The sequence below is a fragment of the Daphnia carinata genome, chromosome 7, assembly GCF_022539665.2.
Source record: "Daphnia carinata strain CSIRO-1 chromosome 7, CSIRO_AGI_Dcar_HiC_V3, whole genome shotgun sequence".
Taxonomy (NCBI): Eukaryota; Metazoa; Arthropoda; class Branchiopoda; order Diplostraca; family Daphniidae; genus Daphnia; species Daphnia carinata.
The window spans coordinates 8058390-8078117 of NC_081337.1; the positions used below are offsets into that span (position 1 = coordinate 8058390).

The window sequence follows — 19728 nt, forward strand, 5'->3', positions numbered from 1 at the left end:
ATGGTTTATACGCAAGCTCTGGCTTTCCATGTTAAGAAACATGGCTCAAGTAGGAATAGCGTAATGGAAACAGCCTTGAACTGATCACTCCTATTCAACACTATATTGGAAATTCTAAACTTCGCAAGTAAGCTATTTATAAATTGCCTTGAGGTGATTGCTGATAAAGTCATTGTTGCAGGTGTTCGAGGAGGATTTATTTCCTTTAATGCAAATGGAGATACCGATGACAGCTACATCGCTGTGGCTCTTCAGATTTATTCCCATCAAATCTCAATTCATCCGTATACGTCCAAATGAATGTGATTGTTCCCTTTGGTTCTCTTTTTTGGAACTGCAATAGTACCAAAAATATGGTTGTGAAAGAGGTGTCGTATAACAATTTTAGATGTTCTACCCGACTTCTGAGCTGAATCACACACTTCAGACCTGTTTTGCCGGTTTGAAAGCAATTCTGAAGATCAAGTGATTTATGACGTTGAATTACTCAATGACAACTTTAATATGACCATGATTGTTGCCCATCTGCTCACTTTGGCTGCGATGGTATATCTGTTTACACATCAAGCCAAAAAACTAGCTGCAAAAAGGGACATCCTCACAATCAAAGTAGCCATATCGACGGACGCGGAACTTAGTGCTCATCACTTAAATCTGAAACAGGTAAAAAATCGGAATTGAAATGCAGCCTAAATATAGTTAAATTGTACCTTTTTTAGGCCAGTTTTAATAGATGATTCTAATTGCAAAGAAAAGTATTGCACTAAAATAATTCGATTCACAATGTAAAACAAAATTGACAATTATTTTTGTTTCTAGATGCGGGTTATGAATCATCCTTTGCACCCAAATAAGGTAGTTGACGACTGGCGAATGAAAGTCTGGAACAAATCTATCAAATGGACATCTTCGTGGCCAGCACTCGATTGTGAAACTATTGGAGAAATTCGCCAAGTAAGTTAACTTTTTGGTTGTTGTTTTAATGTACATTGTTACACTATGGATACGATATAGATGCACAGGCTTCAGCACGATAACATAAATCCATTTATATGCGCCATCGTTGAACCTGCTCGGATATGTATCATTACTGAATTTCAGTCCCGGAAAAGTCTTATGGCAATTTCCTTTGTTATTGCGATTCTATTATGACCCGTACAACACTTCTACACAACCGTATTTTTTTTTCAGGACTTTCTATCAACATCTAATAACGATTTGAACTGTAAACTGATTGCTTCTCTTGCACTTGATTTGGTCAAAGGCATGCTCTACATTCATAGCTCCGATTTACGCTGCCACGGAAATCTAAAATCTGCGAATTGCTTGGTCGATTCAAATTGGACTCTTAAAGCAGCGGATTTTGGTTTACACAAATTGCGGAATGCTGCGAAAGACTAGCAAGAACGAAAGAGACTATTGCTTTGGTAAGTCCAATTTATCCTGTATCTTGCGTAATAAACGTGCGGGTTTTTGGCTATAGCAATCTTGGGTAGCTTTTTAAAGTATCTCAGAATATTTCATTTCAGATTTACTATGGACAGCCCCAGAAATCTTACGTAACCCATCCTTAACGGGCACACCCGAAGGTGATGTCTATTCTTTCGCCATCATTCTGCATGAAATGGTCTGTCGGCTAGGTCCTTTTGCTATCTATTATAACCTTGGTGATCCTGCAAGTACTACCTTTACTTTTAGCTGTCGAATTACCTATTCTGATTTAAACAATTTGAATTCAAGGAATCATCAATCAAATAACGCATACCGTTCGAGGATGTCAAATTCCAGCACCACCGCCTATTGGAGTATTGAATTTGATCCTTTGAGGTCGCAAATGTTTTAAATCAAAGTTTGTCATGAAATAGAATTTAGACTGTCGCCTGGCATACATGTTTCCTTGTATGGTTGACTGCTGGATTGAAGATCCCAATGAGCGTCCTAATTTCACCTCTCTTCTGAACTATTTGACGAAACTAGGAGGGACCAGGTAAGATCTAATTATCTACTTCTAATATGCAAATACATCTAAATTAAAGATATTTATTGCAGCACGCATGGTGCATATAAAAAACGTTAGCGTTAGAAGACATGTGCATAGAAGAGGAGAAGCGCGCTTTAGAAGAAGAAATTCAAGAAATTGACGAAGTGCTGCATCGTATTATTCTCAAGTAACTTCTCTCGTTATGTTTTCTTTTTACCTTATAGATAGTTATTCTTTGTTTGCATAGATCAGTAGCTAACTGTTTGGCGAATGGACTGCCAGCTGAAGCGGAGCTGTGGGAGAACGTGACTGTCTTCGAAGCGGATTTGGTAGGGTTTACAGAAATAGCATCTGAAAGGAAACCGCTAGGAGTGAGTCAACTTTTAAAGATCGAGAAAGGTGGGCATGGTTTTTAATCTCATTTGATATGCAGACCATGATCCTTTTAGACGATGTTTATACCTTGTTCGATTCCATCGCCAGGGGCTACGATGTTTGCAAAATAGGAACGATCGGAGATGCCTACATTGTGGTACACAAAAAATTCGTAGTAATTTATTTAGGTTGTAGGGCATTCTCTCTGATGGCCTTATCTCTTCGCAAAGCTTGTCTATGATGAAAGCTAAAACAATCGGATTTGCAAAGGTTTCAGGTATACAGCCTACCCATGGAAAGAATTCTGCTGGAGAAATTGCCTCTAGGGCTTTGGAAGATGTGGAAAAAATGAAAGGTTCCGGAATCGGACATCGAGGCAAGCCACTAGTAGTGCACATTGGCGTTCATACCGGTAAGATTTACTTTAAAATATCATTTCACGCGGAATTGCACAACCGACAGCTTGTCTCTAGAAAATGATAAGCTGAAAACATTTTTCACGTTTTAAATGAACGGATGTGTCTGAACTAATTCCGAATGAAATGCACTTATTAACTTTTCTTGCACACATTTTTTTAAAAATATGTACCGTAGGTGACTAACGGGAGTAGTGCGCAGTACTATAATGCCTACCTATTCCATCTTGGGTGACACGGCGTCTTTAGCGTCACGATTGGAGTCCACGAGCTCGGAACTGCGCATCCAGATTAGTGAAGCCAGCTATCAAGAACTACAGCAAATTGAGGCTACATAACTGAAGAACGCACTTATAGAAATGAGGCTGCAGAATCATTCAAAACTTATTGGCTGATCGGGAAAACGTCTAAAGCGGTGCAGAGAAAAGAAAAAGATTGTTCGAGCGTGAAATCTCTTTGTAATCGGCAGTCAGTCATATCTTTGACAAGCACCGACATCTACATCGATCACTCGATTGACGAAGATCCATCAAATCTAAATTCCCATAGAAAGCTGTCAAGCCACCAAGCAATCTCAATTTAAACGTAAGGCTTGTTAGCTATTATCATTTATCTTATCCCCTTTTGCAGATCCTAGGCCATTTTTGCAAACAGTGCCGTGTTATTCTGATATCTTTCGTGATGGGATACTTGCTATTGTCCGTATCGGACGTTGTGTAACCCGAGCTGTTTCAAAATCATGCCGGAATTCTATAGCTGATTCTGTTCTTCGACCTCCAACAAACCAAGAGGATATTTTTAACAACTATGATTTGGAATGCGTAAAACTTCATTTTAGAATCTAGAAGACTTTTCGCCCAGTGCGTTGGGGCTTGCGAGTTACTGGAGATGGAGCCAATTTTATGGTGTTAACGTCATTTCGCTTTAACACACCACCGCCGCTGGGTTGACGATCCGGATCATGCGGAACCCCCGGACTCTTCCATAGAGGCTCTTGATAGTCTTTAGCTTCTTACGGAAGAGAAGTAAACCAAATATTTATTTTCTTCTTGAATCTTTCCAGACATGTAAATGACTTTGCCAACGGGTTTTGCAAACACTGGTTTCCATCAAACAGTGTGTGCAATAACCTGTCAGAATTATGTGTAATGCACGAGCAGCTTACGTACGGAAGTTACATTGGTAATCAAATCCAGATGTATTTTTGCAATACAAGAGCTTTATGAATTTTAATTTTCAAACATATCCGTTAAGTTTTACCTTGAGCAGTGTTTATGTTGAGTACAAAATTGACTCGCCGGTTTCCACTGTTCGTCGATGAATTTGTTTTTTTGCTCTACAGGAAGGAATGGGTTAAAATAATAAATGAATGGCGACAAACATTAGAAAGCGTTACCTCAGACGTGGCTTATGTAGACTGCAATTGCTGAGAGCCTTTAAATTTCTTGGGAATTACAATCTATTTCGCCTTTATTGGGCTTTCAGTCCATCCAGAATTTTTTTGCATTTTTCCAGCTTTCAGCTTCTGTTTTAACTGTTGCATGGAAACTGGGGGAGAAGAACTGCTTCTTCCTCCCAATTATTTTCGACTTCGAAAGTCATTTCGGGTCGTTTCGACTTTGGAGCCTTCTAAGAACATTCAAAACTTCTGTTAATTAGGAACTACATTAGTTTGTTCGAGTACGGTGCAGAAGGAAAACTTTTGCTCTTTAGTTGCTTACATATGAAAATAGTTCACGCGCAAATGGGTAGCAAAATATAAACATATCCATAAAAGAACGAAGTCGGAAGCAAACTTAGAAGAAGTGGGTATAGCGATTTCTGTTTTTATGAAATACTTTGGCAATTTGTTTGGGAGCCACCGCTACCTTCTTTTCGTCTTCTTCGTCGTCAGAGATTTCATCTTCTTTGTCTGAAGGATTATCTTCATCGGAAATATCTACCTCTAGGTCAAAATTTTCATCTTCTACATCGTGATCAACGAGATCAGTAACATCCCTGCCTTCTTCATCTACTACCTCGCCGCCTTCGCCTTCGAAAACATCTTCGATTGGTTCACTGAAAATGTCCGTTTTTATTCCTTCAAGATTTGTGAATGCTTTCGACGATTTTCTCATTTCCTTTCTGTCCGCATTCCTCTGGTCAGGCATGGAAAACTCGCCCCTAGTAAATTGTTTAGCGGCTGATTTCATACATCTTGGTGTCAGGCCGGGTTTGCTTTTCTCCGATTAGCTTTGGCATCACTTATGGAGATGATGGTTTGCTTTTCAAGACCTAGTTCTTCATACTCCAACGCTTGGTAACTTTGCTTGATCAAGTAAGTGAAAACATGCTGGTGTACATCCTTTTTCAATCAATAGTCATTACTGGTGGCAAGGCATTTGGTAAATGGTTCAAAACATCTTTAAAATGGTAGGGAAATTTAACTCTTCTCCCCCCTACTAGACAGATTTGGAAATAAAACAAGCAATTTTTGCAAACACTACTCCTGATTATCAGTACCGTGGCTAACTCTTCAGAAAATAAGTTTTTTATAGGATGCTGAAGACCAATGGGGACATTTGATACAGCTGTGCTTTCATTTGCATTAATGATGACTTCATAGTGTTTATGAATAGCGATCTACTTCTTCTTTCTTCCAACCCCATGTGCCAGATATTCTAGGCTGTTCCAAATAATCCTTCTCACAAACTGGATTAAAAAATGATAGAGTAACATGAGCAATTATATAACAGGTACCAAAAATTACAAGCCATTAAAATTTATCCATTTTCCAGGTGTTAATGCCAGACCGATTCCGAGCCATTGCTTTGAGGGCAGTAGTACTGAACCTTAGAGCTGTCATGTGATCAACATTGGAATGGACAAGCCTGGAAATGGTCTTAGCTGGATCCTCTTGTATTAAGGGGTTTGTCTGACATCCACATACAGTAGAACAGCCCTTTCCATAATTTCATGAGTTCATCATCGGTAAAGCTACATGCAGGTTTTCAACTTTCTAGAATAAAAATAATTTTACTGTATGCCTCTGTCAAAATACCGCCTTTGACTGTCTTTTACAGTGCCATCCATTTTCTTAATTTTTTATGCGACCGATCACGAATTTTTTTTTATTTGATGCTAACTTTCTTGCAAAATAAATTTCTGGCGTCATCCTTTTATGAGCATTATCAATTTTCAGTTTAGGGTCGTTTTGGCTTTTACCGCGTGCTTTCGTCGAGACTGCCATAACTGCAAAGGGATGATGTTACTATCTAGCAGACGAGTATGGCAGGCTTCAGCACGCTAAAATTGTCCGTTTGGCCAAGTAAAGTTAAGTTAAACAGCGCCACCAGGGGTACGGAATACCTAGAGGAATCCGAGCAGCTTATAGAACAGGTTTTACCCTATCATTCCGCATAATGTTTCATAAGAGTCAGAAAGGTGGTTACGTGAATCCCTTCGGAGTTAAAATGAGTTTCTTTTTAGTTTTTTATTCCATCGCTTTACGAATCTTGTTCACTTATAATGAAATAGGTGTGAAAAAAAAGGAGAAAGGAGTTTCTAATAATAACTATACAACTTTTCGAACTCACATAAGAATAACAGTTGAAATTCTTGCATGCCATTTCCGTTCTGCAATGAGTTTGCATAAAACTTCCATTTCGCCGCCTTTCAATCTACAAGTAAACAGAAATTTGGACTTGGAATGCATAGTAAAAAGCAAGAAGATAAACCAGAGCAGAGGGTGCCTCTAATGACCCATGCTCCCAGTACTGAAACCTGGAATAAGAAGGAAGTTCTTCAAAAGGCCGAACCTGGAAAGAAAAGCAAAAAAAGAAGTACAATTTTCTCAAAGTTAACAAACAGGCACAGGACATCAAACAATGATAAAACAAAGAATTCTACTGGTCATCTAGACGTGACAAACACATTAAAGCCACCAGAAAAGACTGAAGAAAACAAAAAGGAAAACCCAGACACTGCCACTGATACTACAAACCCAGATGCCACCAGAGCTGAGAAAAAAAAATGGTGGAAATTCAGTTCGTCCAAAAACGTGAAAGTGAAACCTGTTTTTGACGACACCGAAGAGCAGCCACACATTGCAGGTAAGAAGCATGGATGGAGGAATTTTGCGAATTTCCTGAAACACAGAAACACCTCGTGTAATGTTAAACAAACAAGAGCCGCTGACGGCTTAGAGACACCAGACGAGCTTTGTCACAAGGCCGGACCGGATATATGCGCACCTAAGCCACCAGAAAAAACTATAAAAATCGAGATCAAGAACCCAGATGCCGTCCCTGGTATTGAAAATGAAGAGCCCATCAAAGCAGAGAAAAAAAGGTGGTGGGAAATTTTTTCATCCAAAACCGTGAAAATGAAAACTTTTTCTAGCGATACCCGACAGCAGCGAGATGGACACAAGAAGAAAAGTTGGTGGAAATCCACCAAGTTCATTCATCGCCGAAGTACATCTCGTAATGATGAAAATGTAGAAGAGACCAACGACCCAAAAATACGAGTATCAGAAGTGATCACGGATGCAGTGAAAGCTAGTCCCAAAATTGTTGAACCTAACAAAATTTGTGCAAAGCCTATGGAGGTTGCAAAGGAAAGTGCGTCGTTAAAGTGCAAAAACCTCGATGAAAATCGGTTTGACAGAAAAATCGGCGCAACAAATATAACTGTCGATCAAACGACAAATGAACCCGAAAAGACAATCGAAGTATCTAATGAGAAATGTTGTGGACTTGGAATGTATAGTAAAAAGCAAGAATATAAACCAGAGCAGAGGGTGCCTCTAATGACCCATGCTCCCATTACTGCAACCTGGAATAAGAAGGAAGTTCTTCAAAAGGCCGAACCTGGAAAGAAAAGCAAAAAAAGAAGTACAATTTTCTCAAAATTAACAAACAGGCACAGGACATCAAACAATGATAAAACAAAGAATTCTACTGGTCATCTAGACGTGACAAACACATTAAAGCCACCAGAAAAGACTGAAGAAAACAAAAAGGAAACCCCGGACACTGCCACTGATACTACAAACCCAGATGCCACCAGAACTGAGAAAAAAAAATGGTGGAAATTCAGTTCGTCCAAAAACGTGAAAGTGAAACCTGTTTTTGACGACACAGAAGAGCAGCCACACGTTGCAAACACATTAAAGCCAACAGAAAAGACCGAAGAAAACAAAAAGGAAAACCCAGAAACTGTCAATGATACTACAAACCCAGATGCCACCAGAACTGAGAAAAAAAAATGGTGGAAATTCAGTTCGTCCAAAAACGTGAAAGTGAAACCTGTTTTTGACGACACCGAAAAGCAGCCACACGTTGCAAACACATTAAAGCCACCAGAAAAGGCCGAAGAAAACAAAAAGGAAAACCCAGAAACTGTCAATGATACTACAAACCCAGATGCCACCAGAACTGAGAAAAAAAAATGGTGGAAATTCAGTTCGTCCAAAAACGTGAAAGTGAAACCTGTTTTTGACGACACCGAAGAGCAGCCACACGTTGCAGATAAGAAGCATGGATGGAGGAAATTTGCGAATTTCCTGAAACACAGAAACACCTCGTGTAATGTTAAACAAACAGGAGCCGCTGACGGCTTAGAGACACCAGATGAGCTTTGTCACAAGGCCGGACCGGATATATGCGCACCTAAGCCACCAGAAAAAACAAATGAACCCGAAGAGACAATCAAAGTATCTAATGAGAAATTTCGAGAGCCCCCAGCCAACCCTAACGCACCATACTGGCTGCAGTTGAAAATCAATAATCTATTGATGAACATGAAAGTTGATTCCGGCTCTAGTGACTCAACGATTGGCCAGTATACTTGGGAAATCATGGGGAAACCGAAACTAGAGCCCACCAACATTATTGGGAAGGTTGGTGTTGCGGGTAAACCCACAACGGTAATTGGAAAATTTAATGCAGAAGTGCAATACGGCCAATGGATATTTGATCTGCCACTGCTAGTGACAAGCGGCCCAAATTCATTTTCTCCTGGCGCAAATGTCCTTGGAAGAAGGTGGCTTTGTTGTCTTAACCTAGACTGGAATATGTTTTTCAATCCTGCCAATATCTGCTTTCGAGAAAACACTGAAACTTGTAGGGAGTTGGCTCTGGAATTGAAATCCTCCTGTAACAGCCAAGCATCTTTCATCAACGTAACTATGAATGGTGTGCCAATAAAAATGATGGTAAACACCTGGTACTCTCGATCTTTTATCGGTCACGATATCTGGACAAAATTAGGAAGGCCCCAGATACGATTAGGTAAAGTGATTTTAGCAGCACTAAACGGAAAACGGATATTAGCGGAGGGAAGATGCACAGTCGAAATAGAATATTCTGGCCAGATACGCACCTTACGACTGCCTGTACTGAAGCGTAGTAAGCATACCGATTCCAGTGCGATACTTGGAACTGATTGGTTTCAAGCGTTACCGCTTGATTTTAATTCTATTTTTGGGACGATTAAATACTGTAAAAGAAGAAGTGAAAATCGGCAATCAAATGCACAGAAGCGAACAAAACTGAACAGATTTCTTCGAAGGTATTTTTTTACAGAACCCAAAACCCCTTTTAAGGATCCAAAAGAAACATGTCAAATATGTGAACAGGTTTGGGATCCCGTACCCATTGCTAAGGCTAGGCTTGACCAGAAAGAGAATACTTCCATAATGTCTGAAATGCAACCAGAAGCCGCTGATGAATTCCTGCCACCAGAAGAGCTATATCGTGATCATAACGCCGAAGTAGAAACTCATCTAGACACGACTTGCATTCCAAGGTCGCCGAATTTTAGAAAAACGCAAACGAGTGCGCCCGTGAGCGCGATGCCGAAGTGTGAAAACGTTAATGAAAGTGAGTTGACAGGAAGACTCGATACAGGGAATCCAGTAGTGGACTCAACAGCAACTATACGTAATAAAGAAACCAAAATGTTTGACGAAACGTTTCTTCGGCTACCAACCAACCCTAAACGGCCAGTGCTCCAGTTAGAGATCAATGAAGTAAAACTGAACATGTATTTTCATTCCGGCATCCATCATTCGGCTATTACCACCTGCATTTGGAATGAAATGGGAAAACCTAGCTTAGAGCCTATCGAATTCGATTTGGTAGGTCTCTTTGGCGGGAAGAACATCAAGTTATTGGGCAAATTTATGGCCAATGTGCAAAATGGCCAACACATGCTTCGTTTGCCACTGCTAGTGTTAAGCGATTCGAACCATTGTAATTTTATAGGACGAAGCTGGATCCCCAGTCTAAACTTGGACTGGAACAAGGTTGTGAAGCCAGTCACAATAGATTTTCGAGAAGGTACTGAAAATACGAGGAAGTTGGCCCAAGAATTATTAACCTGTTGTAACACTCAAGAATTTTACGTCAGAGTAAGCGTGAATGGCGTGGACACAAAAATGATTGTAGATAACGGGTCTTCTCTATCGATTATAGGTAGGGATGTATGGAAACGTTTAGGGAAACCAAAACTAGAACCAAAGAAGTTGGTCTTATTAACAAGCAGTGGAGGACGAATAATGACGAAAGGACTATGCTTTGTAAACGTGGTGTATTCTGGTCAAATATGCGTTGTACCATTGTACGTATTTAGTCGTAGGAAGTGTACCGATTCGCTTGCCGTACTTGGAGCAAATTGGTTTCCCTTGCTACGCCTCGACTTTAATTCTATATTTGGTACGGTTCGATATTGCAAACGAGAAACAAGGAATCCAAAACTATCCCTTAAAAACCGATTCGAAAGGTGTATGTTATGTGGATACGTTTGGGAACCCATACCGACAAAAAAGCCTAAATTTCACAAGAAATAATGAAAATCTGTATGGCGACCAAAAGAAAACTGCAAGCATTAATCCGATAGCAACAAAGAGTTTGCACTGTGAATAATCCAGCAGTTTGAAAAACCAATTTCAATACTTGAAAAAAAAACAAAAAAAACAGGAAACTGTTGACTGAATGAGAAGGAAGATACTAATGGAAAAACACATTCAGAAAATCTTTCATTTTTACATGCTGGCATTATACTGTTCGTGTCCAATGGGAAAATCGAAAACCAACTTTGTGTGCCATGGGAAAATCGGGAACCTACTTGATTCAGCGCTGATCAAACTGAGACGATGGAAACTTCCAATGAAGACACTAAACTGAGAAGTTGGTTTTCAAAGGGGATATCGGAAACCGACGTGATTCATCGCTGATTCAGCTCCACAAATCACCAGTTTTCTCTAGCTTATAGGGTTCAAGATTGCATCGCTGTAAATTTGATCCCTGCGTGTCGCCCATACTGTTGAGATCATGGCAAGATTGTATCAGAGAAAATTCCCGAAAAAGCCAACAAGTGCATAATACTTGCCATTCTTACTGAGAAAAACTGAGTCAAAAGAGACTGCAGATAAACTGGAGTTAGCCCATTGGTCAATTGCTCCTTCCGACTATTGAATAAAAATTTTGTATTAGGCTCTCCGCATTCTTCACTTCCGCATGGACTATCAAACCCTAGACTGGTAAGCATGCCTTTTTCTTGTGGTAATGCAATGGAATTGGTTGGCGTACCCATAAATGGAGTTTTTCACTATCATGCGTAATGGCTTTCGTTCGCGTACACGCTATTCCAATCGTTTTCATCCTCTAAGCATGTGAGTATTGAAGAGAATAATGGTATTGCACTTATATTCGTTAAAAGTGCTTGCCAACATCTCAACAGTTACTTACAGCAGAAGGAAGAAGGCGACGTGGGTGGAGTGTATTACCAAGGGAAGCTCTATACGCGCTTTAATGGAAAATTCTATTTTTGGGTTCGCAAATGGATTCCATAGGATAACTATAGGGAAAGGATGTCCTTACAATCTAGCTTTTGATAGGGCTGAATGGAAGTTGAGGTTGCTTAGTGTTTCGAATGCAAAATTTTAATCCCGGCTTGGAATAGTAGAAACTGTCCAATGAGCTATCCGTTAGTGTAATTCCAATGAAGACCTTAAACTGGAAAGTTGGTGTGTCATCGGAAAACCGGGAACCTACGTGATTCAGTGCTGATCAACCTGAGGCAGCAGAGACTTCTAATGAAGACACTGGGAAGTTAGTGTTCAAAGAAAAAATTGGAATTCTACGTGATTCAACGTTGTTTAAACTGAGGCAGTGGAAGCCTGCAATGAAAACCTTAAACTGAAAAGTTGTTGTTCAAAAGGGATATCGGAAATCAACGTCATTCGGCGCTAATCAACCTGAAGCAGTGAAAACTTCCAATGTAGTCACTGGAAAGTTGGTGTTCAAAGGAGAAATCGGGAACCTACGTGATTCAGCGTTGATTAAACTGAGGCGGTGGAGGCTTCTAATGAAGACCCTACAAACTGAGAAGTTGTTGTTCAAAGGGGATATCGGAAACCAAGTTGATTCAGCGCTGATTCAGCTCCACAAAGCACCAGTTTTCTCTAGCTTATAGGGTTCAAAATTGCATCGCTGTAAATTTGATCCCTATGTGTCGCCCATTTTGTTGAGATCGTGGCAAGATTGTATCAGAGAAAATTCCCGAAGAAAGCCAACAAGTGCATAATACTTGCCATTCTTACTGAGAAAATTGAGTCAAAAGAGACTGCAGATAAACAGTAGTTAGCCCATTGGACAATTGCTCCTTCCGACTATTGAATAAAAATTTTGTATTAGGCTCTCCGCATTCTTCACTTCCGCATGGACTATCAAGAGATTGACTGGTAAGCATGCCTTTTTCTTGTGGTAATGCAATGGAATTGGTTGGCGTACCCATAAATGGAGTTTTTCACTATCATGCGTAATGGCTTTCGTTCGCGTACACGCTATTCCAATCGTTTTCATCCTCTAAGCATGTGAGTATTGAAGAGAATAATGGTATTGCACTTATATTCGTTAAAAGTGCTTGCCAACATCTCAACAGTTACTTACAGCAGAAGGAAGAAGGCGACGTGGGTGGAGTGTATTACCAAGGGAAGTTCTATACGCGCTTTAATGAAAAATTCTATTTTTGGGTTCGCAAATGGATTCCATAGGATAACTATAGGGAAAGAATGTCCTTGCAATCTAGCTTTTGATAGGGCTGAATGGAAGTTGAGGTTGCTTAGTGTTTCGAATGCAAAATTTTAATCCCGGTTTGGAAAAGTAGAAACTGTCCAATGAGCTATCCGTTAGTGTAATTCCAATGAAGACCTTAAACTGGAAAGTTGGTGTGTCATCGAAAAACCGGGAACCTACGTGATTCAACGCTGATCAAACTGAGGCGGAGGAGACTTCCAATGAAGACACTAAACTGAGAGGTTGGCTTTCAAAGGGGATATCGGAAACCAACGTGATTCAGCGCTGATCAACCTGAGGCAGTAGAGACTTCTAATGAAGACACTGGGAAGTTAGTGTTCAAAGAAAAAAATGGAATTCTACGTGATTCAACGTTGTTTAAACTGAGGCAGTGGAAGCCTGCAATGAAAACCTTAAACTGAAAAGTTGTTGTTCAAAAGGGATATTGGAAACCAACTTGATTCAGCGCTGATTCAGCTCCACAAATCGCCAGTTTTCTCTAGCTTATAGGGTTCAAAATTGCATCGCTGTAAATTTGATCCCTGTGTGTCGCCCATACTGTTGAGATCGTGGCAATATTGTATCAGAGAAAATTCCAGAAGAAAGCCAACAAGTGCATAGTACTTGCCATTCTTACTGAGGAAAACTGAGTCAAAAGAGACTGCAGATAAACTGGAGTTAGCCTATTGGACAATAGCTCCTTCCGACTATTGAATAAAAATTTTGTATTAGGCTCTCCGCATTCTTCACTTCCGCATGGACTATCAAACCCTAGACTGGTAAGCATGCCTTTTTCTTGTGGTAATGCAATGGAATTGGTTGGCGTACCCATAAATGGAGTTTTTCACTATCATGCGTAATGGCTTTCGTTCGCGTACACGCTATTCCAATCGTTTTCATCCTCTAAGCATGTGAGTATTGAAGAGAATAATGGTATTGCACTTATATTCGTTAAAAGTGCTTGCCAACATCTCAACAGTTACTTACAGCAGAAGGAAGAAGGCGACGTGGGTGCAGTGTATTACCAAGGGAAGTTCTTCGCGCTTTAATGGAAAATTCTATTTTTGGGTTCGCAAATGGATTCCATAGGATAACTATAGGGAAAGAATGTCCTTACAATCTAGCTTTTGATAGGGCTGAATGGAAGTTGAGGTTGCTTAGTGTTTCGAATGCAAAATTTTAATCCCGGCTTGGAATAGTAGAAACGGTCCAATGAGCTCTCTGTTAGTGTAGTTGAAGTCTCTAGCGTCTCACTTCTCTCAACAAGGGCAGAGATATGTGTAAAAAAATCGTTGTAAAGCTAGTAGGGTATAACTGGCGTTGAGATAAAGAAAAGCTGTACATCTTTCCGCCTACCGGCTTTTGTCTTCAACCGAGGTCAGTTATGGAGGTGCGCACCTGGAATGGAACCGGAGATGACTACGGTTCTAAAATTTTTGGCTGATATTATGTTAAGGTTCGACCACAGAAAACTGCTGACACGAGTGAAGTAGCGCATTGTAAGTGCCACTATCACTGTGAAAACTGATTTAAAAAATTACCTCAGGCATTCTGTAGTTATCCTGCTGAACAATTGCTCATATTAAACGATTGAATAAAATTTTCTGCTCAAGCCATTCGTATTTTTCACTTCCACTCGAACTACCAAACTCTAGAATTTTAAGGTCTTCTTTCACCTGTGGTGATCCATCGCAACCGAATGGTATACCCATATACGGAGTTTCTTACTATAAGGGCTTTCTTTGATGTACACACTTAACATCAACATAACACTTAACATCGTCACCGTTTTAATCATCAAATCAACATCTGGCAAGCCTGATGTGTATATTAAGAGAGTTGTCATTGCACTTATATTGGTTAAAAGTGCTTCCCAACTACACTTGCCTCCAGCAGACGGCTTAAGCGATTCGGGTGGAGAGTGTAGCGAATAGAAATTCTGCACACACTTGAACGAAACATTCTTTTCATGGATTCGCCACTGATTTTCTGTAGGAAGAAGAGTGTCATTACAAGTCATTGGTTTGATGGGCCTGAATAGAAGTGGAGGTTCCGTAATGGCTCAAAAGAAAAATGTGTATTCTGTCGGGGAATAGAAGACACGGTTTAATTAGCAACCTACTCGTTTACTTGAAATTTCTATCGTCTACATTTTCTTATGCAAGAGCTGAAAAAGTTTTATTTATTCTTTTGGCTCAACACGTCTCTTTGTATGTATAGCCACGGAAATTGTACCCAAATAAAATTTTACTTCAATTCATGCAATCACTGATATTAGTTCAGTGATTTCAATTCAGTACGAGTCTTATCAGACTACTCAGGATTATTGCACATATAACAGTGATATTTAAAAACACGTTTAGCATACAACAGCAATTTCTCAGTTTAATGTAGCTATTGAAAGTCTTTACTGCCTTGGTTTTCTCACTGCTGAATCACTTAAGTTCCTAAATTTTCCTTTGGACACGTGGGCTTGGGGGCTCGATATCGTAGGTTGCCAAGTCTAAGGATTAAACGATGCTGGATTTTACTTCTTACTTTCTTTGTGAATTAATGTTCCTGCTTAGTTTCCTACAGTTTTAGAGCGACATAAATTTTGAAGAAAAATTTTAGTAACGCGATATTCCAATTACTCGAGAAGTTATGTAGCTATGGAAAGAAAAATATACTGCATTGGCTACACTACGCTATCAATTCACTCTGGGTTCGTAGAGCTCCAATGAGGAATATTTTTCTTTTTGGCAGTTTTTTTATGATATCATTCAGGGACGCGATTGCGTCAGAAAATAAAGACAGAAAGCTTTCGTCTACGATGGAGTCAGAAACACATTCACGTGCTATTTGTTGCCTAAAATTCATGGTTTTTTTTCATCATCTTAATTCCTTCTAACAGGTCGAATCACAAACCATCATAAAACGTAATTGCGATAACTCTTATCATTCCCTTTAATCTACTTCATATTTGGCAACATGAGGTAAACGAAATCTCAAGCTTCGACACCATAATTAACGGTAAATTTTTTTTAGATACATGAAAGCGACAGTTAGCAACTTATAATATAAACCCAGATTTCAGTTTTCTTTCGTCGAAACTCAAAAGGTTATATTGCCCATCGTAATTTTAAAAAATCTTAATTGTATATTAGTTCAAATTTGCGGAAATGGTGCAACTATTTTATTAGGCAATAAAGTGCTGGGTGGGAATTTTGGAAAAGTGTTATCTACACTACACCTTTAATTTGCACTCCTTCTCGGTGCCTTGGTTGATGTGGAGCTTTAGTTTATGCAACAATTTCGCAAGGTAACTGCCCCTCACATTTGACTATTGGGTGTACGGAGATGAAGGTATTCTTCGATTTTTTTAGCACTAAGATATATCGAAGTGCAGTTGCAATAACCAAAATCCAAATGGGTATCGTATTTTGTCCACCAATTGCAGAATTACTAGTGGTAGTAGTAGTTCTACTAGTAGTTGTGGACCCGGATTCTCCCACATAACCAACATTGCACTTATCAAAATTAGATAATTGTTCGAAGTCGCTAACTAGCGACTGATGGACAATTGAGATTGTCGTACAAGTGGCGAGACCTGGATCTATAAGGTGTTGACCTTGTATTACCCAGCTGATTTTTCAAAGTACAAAAAAAAAAAGAAGTCACCTCAGGCCATTAGGACAAAGGCCCCTTCAGACCTATGAGGCTTTCAAATAAGGAGGAATAAACACAATCCATGTAATCAACTTGATGGAATTCGGTCTAAATTGGTTGTCCAGTCTGATGCCTAAGTGGACGATGGCTGGTTTCTGCCACTCCCACCATTTCCTCTCCGGAAACTATAAAATGAAAAGAGTGAGAGAGAAAAGCATTAGAGAGCTAGATGGGACGGTGGGTGGGAAATTACTATAGATCCAGGTCTCGCCACTTGTACGACAATTTCAATTGTCCATCAGTCGCTAGTTAGCGACTTCGAACAATTATCTAATTGTCGTTCAAGTGGCTCGACCTGGATCTATAAGGTGACTTCAAAGCACAAACCCTGGACCGAGAACCTAACAGATTCCCTGCCACGCATTCGCTACCGATGCGTCCGCAGCCGGGCGACGGTAAAAACGCGTGAACGTCGACTCCGAATTCCAGCACCCAGCGGATAAAATAACATCCGTTGGTACTCCCAAACCAACCGCGTTAGACGCGGAAGCACCCCTCGTCGAATGGGCGGAATAGACAGCCGTGTATACCCCCGCCTCAGACAAAACCGACTTTATCCACCGCGCTACCGTTGAGGCGCCTATTGAACAGTGAGGAGGACGTAGCGCCAACAGCAGCAAGTTCGATTTCTTTCCTACGCGAAACCCTTCTGACGCTGAAATGTAGTCCTTTAGCGTGTCAACTTGACAAGCCAGAGTAACGGGCTGCAATCTCCTTAACGAGAGGACTTGTAGCGGGGAAGCTCGTTGCGACTTTCTTGGTTTGGTTAAGGCGAACCTTACTTGATTATCTTCGGTTGCGATGGAATCCTTGACAATGCTAGCCAGCTCAGACACTCTGCATAGAGTTGAGAGGGCTAATAGAACGGCCAATTTCTTCGGCAAACCTGAAAACGACAGCTCGCTGTTAGGCCTTTGGGCTCGGGGGTTTCCGGTTATACGCCCCTTTCATCAGCTTCACCACGAGAGGGTGTTTGCCGATGTCGACGTCGTCGATCCTTAGCTAGAGGCGGAGACACGGGATCAACGTCTTCTCGAACACATCAACTGTGCCAACTTTTCCATGCCGACTGGTAAGTAGCTGATGTGGTCCTACGGGCTCCCCCCAAGAGAAGCTCGACCACGCCGTCCGAAAGTCCGCTGCCTTCAAGTCGTCCCCTGACAATCTCCAGGCGATTAGCAGCAGTGACTCCGACAGCGGGTGTAGCTGGCCCATCGGTCCCCACAGCAGCTTCTCTTTCGGAAGAATCACCGCCGGCTCGCAAGCCAGTTCCAATAGTGACGGGAACCATGGTTGGGCTGGCCAATGTGGAGTCACTAATGTCAGCTCCGCCCGCTCCTTCATTATCTTCATCAGACACCTCTGAATTAGACAAAACGGCGGGAATGCGTATGCGTCTATACCGTCCCAGCCGATACTGAACGCGTCTACCGTCAGTGCGCCCGGCTGACGGTCCCAGCTGACAAACTGTCCTAGCCGGCTGTTCCAAGCCGAAGCGAACAGGTCTACCCTTAGGCTCCAACGAGCTCTCAGGTTGTTGAACAATTCCGGGTTGAGCTTCCAATCGCTCGAGTCCAGAGGCGCTCTTGATAGCCGATCTGCAATTACATTTTGTGCACCGGGAAGATACACAGCGTTAATAGTGATCGCACGCGGCTCACACCACGCCACGATCTGCGCACTTATTCGACATAAGCCCTCAGACCTCGAGCCGCCTGACTTGTTCACATAGTGAACCGCCGTGATGGTGTCCCTCATCAACCGCACCGAGACCCATGAAGAAAATTTTGTAAACGATTTCAGAGCATAAAGGGCCGCCATCAGCTCTAGCTCGTTGATGTGGCGGTATTGGTCATGCTCTGTCCAAGGCCCTTTCGCTGTGGCGTCGTTCAATACTGCGCCCCACCCTGAGCGGGACGCGTCTGAAATATGATTAAGTCGGGCTCTAGAGTCGAAAGCGGTCTACCGTTGGATCTTTCCACATTGGACGCCCACCAATCTAGATCAGAAAGCGATTCTTCGTCTAATCTAATTTTTGCCGCTAATTCCCCCTTGACTCGTGCCGATTCCTTCAAAAACTGTCTTTGGACACACCTGTAGTGGCCCTGGGCAAAGGGAATCGCTTGTATTGCCCAGGCTAGATTACCCAAAATCTTCGCCAGCTCTCTCAAAGAGACGGAGCTAGCGGCGCTAGCCTTGCGACACATCTCAACAATCTGACGCACCTTTTTGTTTTTGAGGGAGAGAGCTAATTTGTTTGAGTCCACCACGAGGCCTAAAAATTCTGCTCGGCCGCGCTTAGCGATTTTTCCCAATTGACCAAAAACCCACATTTTTGTAGCAATTCTACCGCCAAAACAAAATCGCGCTCCGCCCCCTCCTTGGACTGATTCAATATAAGAGAATCATCTAAATAAACTACAATCCTAATTCCTTTTCTCCTCAAAAGGGCCGCCACCGGTTTCAAAATTTTAGTGAATGTCCAAGGGGCAGACGAAAGCCCGAAGCAAAGGCAAGAAAACTGGAAAAGCGACCCTTCCCACATAAATTGCAAAACTTTTTGTGGTCTGGGTGGATGGGAACGGTAAGGTACGCGTCTTGGAGATCGATCTTCGTAAAAAAGTCCCCCTTCCTTATCAATCCTTCCATCACACTTACGCCTTCCATTTTAAAATGAAACTGTTACACAAATTTATTAAGGTTTTTTAAATTAATAATCGGTCTATAACCGCCCGAGCTTTTAGGAATAACAAAAAAACCGCTCACAAAGCCCATGCAATCTAACGGGATCCTTTCCACGGCTCCTTTTGCCAAAAGGGATGCTACCTCCGCCTCACAGATTGCTCCCTAAAGAAACCGAATCCAGAATCCATCTATCGGCTGTAAGCGATGGCCAAAAGGAAGCGAAATCTCGCACCCTCCCCCCAACAACGTTACCTGGAACCGCGGTTGTACGAGCTGGGTTTCGAGCCTCGTCTGTTGAAGTTGCCTTGCAAGTTAAATCCGGATCCTAATCTCCCGCTCCTCGAGCCACGTTTGAAACCGCTGGTTCTGCTGGGCCTATAGGACGAAGCGGGATTCAACCGTCTTCCCCCAGGTTGACCTAGAATTTAAGTTTTTGGTCATCCGAAGCGTCTCTAACCATACTCCTGAGGAAAGTATGGCCGAAAAGAAGTGCACATTCTTT

At 41.4% G+C, this 19728-nt stretch overlaps 3 pseudogenes; 1 reads left to right on the top strand and 2 right to left on the bottom strand.

Moving 5' to 3' along the window:
- Positions 1 to 4017, top strand: LOC130686745 (receptor-type guanylate cyclase Gyc76C-like; annotated as a pseudogene).
- LOC130686737 (protein MAK16 homolog B-like) lies at positions 3959 to 5000 on the bottom strand (annotated as a pseudogene).
- LOC132088155 (ribosomal RNA processing protein 1 homolog A-like) lies at positions 4995 to 6010 on the bottom strand (annotated as a pseudogene).
- Between the last annotated feature and the right edge of the window lie 13718 nt (positions 6011 to 19728).